General features: G+C 37.5%; 1 long non-coding RNA gene across 1 annotated transcript in view; it reads left to right on the top strand.

Annotated features, from left to right (window-relative positions):
• The first annotated feature begins 1,565 nt into the window (after window positions 1–1,565).
• The window catches only part of LOC128637148 (uncharacterized), a 38,062-nt gene continuing 33,526 nt past the window's right edge, over window positions 1,566–6,101 (top strand). Inside the window, exon 1 of the long non-coding RNA XR_008399002.1 lies at window positions 1,566–1,644. This is a non-coding gene — a long non-coding RNA (uncharacterized LOC128637148). The remainder of the gene's footprint in view (window positions 1,645–6,101) is intronic.

Raw genomic sequence — 6,101 nt, 5'->3', positions numbered from 1 at the left:
AGGTGTTAGTTATTTTCAGGAGGTAGATAAATATTGCGCATGTGTTAGGTGTTAGTTAATATTTTCAGGCAGTTATGGGAGTTACGGTGCTCACATACTCAGCAGAAGGCTTGCTGTGCCTGCCTATGTGTGGCGAGGTGAAAATGGAGTAAAATTTCTCCATTTTCGCCGCATAAGTTCTTACGCTGAATATGTGATACCGATTTGCGACATGGTTCTACGTTAGCTTATGGGAGTAAAAATTGTGGACGACGGGTGAAATATACGTGCCACATTTATATGCGGCACTTTATATGTGTTACCAAAACCGCGTTAAAAACCGGCGTTGACGGCTTTTGCGGGCAACGCTGCATATGTAATCTTGCTCAAGGAGTCTTAAATTATTAAGTTAGGCTAAAACAGTACTAAGCTACCATAAAACCTTTGGGTGTATTCTATCTGAACCTGGAGTTTCATTTACCTTGATATTATCCATTTTTTTTCCTGATAGCCTTTCCTGATAGAGGCAGATAAAAAGGGATGTGTTAAACCCCTTGCTAGATCCTAGGATACAACGTGAGCGCAAAGATCGTGAAGCCTTGTTGAGCTTCCAGAAAAAGATAATCATTAGGCAATCTGATAAAGGAGGAAGTGTAGTCGTAATGGACAGGGCTGAATATATCAATAAAGCCAATAGACAACTAAGTGATGTTGACACCTACCTTACTTTATCTGGTGACCCCACGGTTAGGTTTAAGAAAGAGTTATCACACTTACTTGATGAGGTGGTGGAGGAGGGACTTATGGACTCTTCCATGGCTAATTTACTTTTAGTTGATAACCCGGTGACTCCCATCTTTCACCACCTCCTCAAGGTAACAAATGTTAAGGGGAGACCCATAGTTGCAGGCATTGGTTCTTTACTTGAGCTATTGTCAAAATTGGTTGATCAATATTTACAATCTATAGTAAAACAACTACCCAGTTATGTTAGAGATACCACTCATGCTCTGCAACAACTGGAATACCTGTCTTGGAAATGGGGGGGGGGGGGGGGGTACAGTTGGTTGATTATCGATGTAGTCGAATTCAAAACAAACAAAAGTTCCTTTAGACACAAAAACAGTAACTGCTCGCCTGTGTATGGATACCCAGATATGACAACCACTGTATCAAATAAGTAAAAACGTGGATGTGGCAAACATATGAATGGTACAGTTTTGTAAACATGTACTGTGAGTTAAACTCCTGCTTGACAGTTCCTTATGAGCTGGTATTCACATAAAGAAATATGGTGATATATAGTAGATATGATATGCACAAACACATTCAGTTCCTTAAGTTCATATTCTCCCTGGTCACTCCGGAAACCCCACAATCAAAGAATGTGTTACCGTGTTCCTTTTGTTCAGGACCCGGCTTTCTCACCCCTCTGCAGTTGCTGCTCCTGGATCTCTGTCTGTCCACCAAATGCGGTTGAGCGCTCTCTCTGCTCCTCGTGGTGCCGGTGACGTCACTGAACCAATGGCTTACACTTCCTGAATGTTACCGGTCCTTCAGAATGAAAGGAGGGGGGTGCTAACGGAGTTCCGTTCCTTTGGTTCCACTGTCTTGTTCAGGAGTAATATATGTTGGCTGATCTAATTCTTTACAGGTTCTCCTCTGGTAAGTGCAGTTTACGCATCAACGATTTTACCACAAATCCAGGCGGCACTGCAGCTAATTTTACTGGCTGCTGGCAAAAATTAATGAACAAAAAAAATAGAAAGCGCCAGTAAAATAGAGTATAAAAAGGTTGAGTTTTATTTAATCATTAAAACTTAGAGGGACAAACCCCTGAAAACAAACAAAAGACTAACATATTTCGTCTGGAGCCGTATTCATAGTCCATAAAATCTTTCACACACTGTGAGTTTAAAAATCCCTCACTGGGCCCTGATTGGTGGAATCATTTTCTTACAATCTATATTTAAAGGTACAAGGGATAGTTTCATTGGAGATAATTATGTATTGCAATATACACGGTAAAAACCTAGAATATTTGTACCAATATGTTATAGATATGAGCACTATCCAGGTAACTTAACTTGAATTAATCTATTTGTTACAAAGTTCATCTCCGATATGTATATATGGATAGTGTTTATTTCAATATTGAGATAATCCCTTAAATTTATCTGAACTGAATTATACATGGAAACGCTGAACAATGTATCATATACAAACATCAAATGTATGTTACAAGGTTGTAATTCCTCAACAAACCACTGTCATAGTCAAAGCACTGTTAATCTATTTAAATTTCTTAGGATCAATTGTTAGATTATTCGCATTAAGGCCACTGTAAAGTTTATGAATATAAGTGCATTATAGTGACTGTTTTTATTCCTAAAGAAAAAGGAGATGTTAAAATACATATAAATATATACACAATTGTCTCACAAACTAGATATGTAATATATATATAAATAAATGCGTATTGCAAGTTATGCTGATGGTTTAGAGGACAAAATGGCTAACCCTATCCATAGATGTTAATAATATGCTAGGGAATGAACCTATATTTATACATTCATATGTCTCATTGATGGTGTACTTTTTTATTATTTTTAATTTGTTATTATTCATATACAATAAGCCTATATGTATATGTATACTTATGCATTAATGGTAGGTTACCTCATTCTGAGTGATCCATTATATAGACAGATATATATGAAGGTATACACAGAAGGGGGGGAGGGGATTAACTTAACACCAATAGTTAATAAAGTCATACTCAGAATTCAGGCCAAGTGGCAGCTTAGTCTGAAATATGAATATCCAATACATTTCTTGTCTGGATAATGTTTGAAATTTATCCCCTCCCCTCTTCTGTGATTGAACCTTTTCAATAATTAGCCATTTCATGTTTTCTGACAAAATTATCAACTATAGGGGTGCTGATCTTTCCTACACTAATGGTTGACAAATGTTCGTGGATACGCGACCGTACTTCCCTGGTCGTTAATCCCACATACTGCAAATTGCAAAGTGAGAGGGAGAGTATGATGGAGTATGGCAGAGATATGTCAGTAGTGAGCAAAAAGTTTAAGAACCCCTCTACCTTTTATCCGGTACAGAGTAGGGGTAACATAGTTGAAACCTTTTATAAGCGAGTAGAGAGGGATTTGAGAACTCTCTCTTACACCCAAATACAATCTAAGAGACATCTGACGAAATGTGAACAGTTAGCCTTAAAGAACTTGGGCAAGAATGAGAACATAGTTATTAAACAGGCTGATAAGGGGGGTTCTGTTGTGCTTATGGATAGGTCCCACTATGTTGAAGAAGCACTCAGGCAATTAGGGAATAGTGAGAACTATGAGAAACTTAGTCAGGACCCCACCAGAATCTTTCAGCATCGACTTATGCACCTTTGGATGGGGCACTGGAGCAGGGATTTATTGATAATGATACATTCCAATATAATGATACGTTCCAAATGATATTCCATGATTTACCAAAGGTGCATAAGTCGACTATTAATGTCCAAGGCAGGCCTATTATAAGTGGTATAGGCTCTATGCTGGAGCACTTGTCTCAATGGCTAGATGATGTGTTACAGCCTTTGGTTAAGATTCTTCCCAGCTATATTAGGGACTCAAAACATGTCCTGAATGTGGTAGAGCAGATTGAATGGACACAAGACTTAGGATGGCTCACTGTGGATGTTGTTGCCCTTTATTCATCTATACCCCATGATATGGGACTAAAAGCGATTGAATATTTTCTGGTTAAAGAAACAACACACAGTGAGCCCCTCAGATCATTCATAATGGAGGTAACTAAGTTTTTACTGATGCATAATTTCTTCCAATCTGAAATCGAGTTCTATCTGCAGAGATGTGGGACTGCGATGGGTGCTAAATTTGCACCAACCTACGCCAACTTGTACAGGGGTTGGTGGGAACGGTCCCACATCTATGCAGATAGTAACACATTTAGGCCATCCATTGGATTGGATTGTCACTTCATTGATGACTTGCTATTCATTTGGAGGGGAAGCAGCGATGCTGCAAGAGATTTTGTTGAGTCATTGAGCCAGAATGATCTAAATCTAAGGTTTACCTATGAGTTTGACAGCTCAAGGGTGTATTATTTGGATCTTGAATTAAGAATATGGTCCTCAGGACTCATTACTTCAGAGGTTTATAGAAAACCGATCTCTGGTAACAGTCTCTTGCATGCCAAGAGCTGTCTTTCCAGACATGTCCCCTATTCAGTGGCCAAAGGACAATTTGTCAGTTTGAAAAGAAACTGTACTCTTACAGGAAGCTTTGAGAAACATGCAGATGCTTTGCAAAGGAGGCTGCTGGACAGGGGATATAATATGAATGTGATCATGAGAACAAGAAGAGAGGTAACCAATATGGACAGAGATGTACTTCTGAGAGATAGTAAAGAACATAAGAAAGTGGTAGAAAATAAACTACACACATGCGGATACGGTCAGAAAAGGCTGTAGGTTCTCCTATAGAAAGAACAAATCTATAGGGAGTATGGTATCACCATCTCAGCTAAAGAGACCAGTGTCTGCGGTGGAGTCATCCTCATGGCTGAGGCACAAAGGAACATTCAAATGTGGATATTCCCAATGTAAGGCTTGTGAACATGTTCAAGTAGATACAACCTTTAGATCATTTGTCACTGGTGAAACCTTCAGTATTACATCATGCCTGAATTGTCGCACAACCTAATGTATTTATCTGTTGTGGTGCTCACTTTGCAATTTGAAGTACGTGGGATTAACGACCAGGGAAGTACGGTCGCGTATCCGCGAACATTTGTCAACCATTAGTGTAGGAAAGATCAGCACCCCTATAGTTGATCATTTAGTCAAAAAACATGGTAAAAATTGTGACTCCCTGAAATGGATAATCATTGAAAAGGTGCAATCACAGAAGAGGGGAGGGGATACATTTCAAACATTATCCAGACAAGAAATGTATTGGATATTCAGACTTCAGACTAAGATACCACTTGGCCTGAATTCTGAGTATGACTTTATTAACTATTGATGTTAAGCCAATCCCCTCCCCTCTTCTGTGTATACCTTCATATATATCTGTCTATATAACAGATCACTCAGAATGAGGTAACCTACCATTAATGCATAAGTATACATATACATATAGGCTTATTGTATATGAATAATAAAAAATAATAAAAGAGTACACCATCAATGAGACATATGAATGTATAAATATATGTTCATTCCCTCAGCCCTAGAAAATTATTAACATCTATGGCTAGGGTTAGCCATTTTTATCTTCTAAATCATCAGCATAACTTGCAATACGCATTTATTTATATATATATTACATATCTAGTTTGTGAGACAATTGTGTATATATTTTTATGTATTTTAACATCTCCTTTTAATTTAGGAATAAAAGCAGTCACTATAATGCACTTATATTCATAAACTTTACAGTGGCCTTAATGCGAATAATCTAACAATTGATCCTAAGAAATTTAAATAGATTAACCGTGCTTTGACTATGTCAGTGGTTTGTTGAGGAATAACAACCTTGTAACATACATTTGATGTTTTATGATACATTGCTCAGCGTTTCCATGTTTAATTCTGTTCAGATAAATTTAAGGGATTATCTCAATATTGAAATGAACACTATCCATATATAAATATCGGAGATGAACTTTGTAACAAATAGATTAATTCAAGTTAAGTTACCTGGATAGTGCTCATATCTATAACATATTGGTACAAATATTCTAGGTTTTTACCGTGTATATTGCAATACATAATTATCTCCAATGAAACTATCCCCTTGTACCTTTAAATATAGATTGTAAGAAAATGATTCCACCAATCAGGGCCCAGTGAGGGCTTTTTAAACTCACAGTGTGTGAAAGATTTTATGGACTATGAATACGGCTCCGGCCGAAACATGTTAGTCTTTTGTTTGTTTTCAGGGGTTTGTCCCTCTAAGTTTTAATGATTAAATAAAACTCAACCTTTTTATACTCTGGTGCTTTCTATTATCTAAGTCTATATACAGACCTTACTAATGAAGCAAGAATTTTTATCATCAGGGTCATTAGGTTCTTACTGGAGC

The sequence above is a fragment of the Bombina bombina genome, chromosome 1, assembly GCF_027579735.1.
Source record: "Bombina bombina isolate aBomBom1 chromosome 1, aBomBom1.pri, whole genome shotgun sequence".
NCBI lineage: Eukaryota > Metazoa > Chordata > Amphibia > Anura > Bombinatoridae > Bombina > Bombina bombina.
Note: the sequence above shows the minus strand (reverse complement) of the source record. Positions and strands in the feature narration are given on the sequence as shown.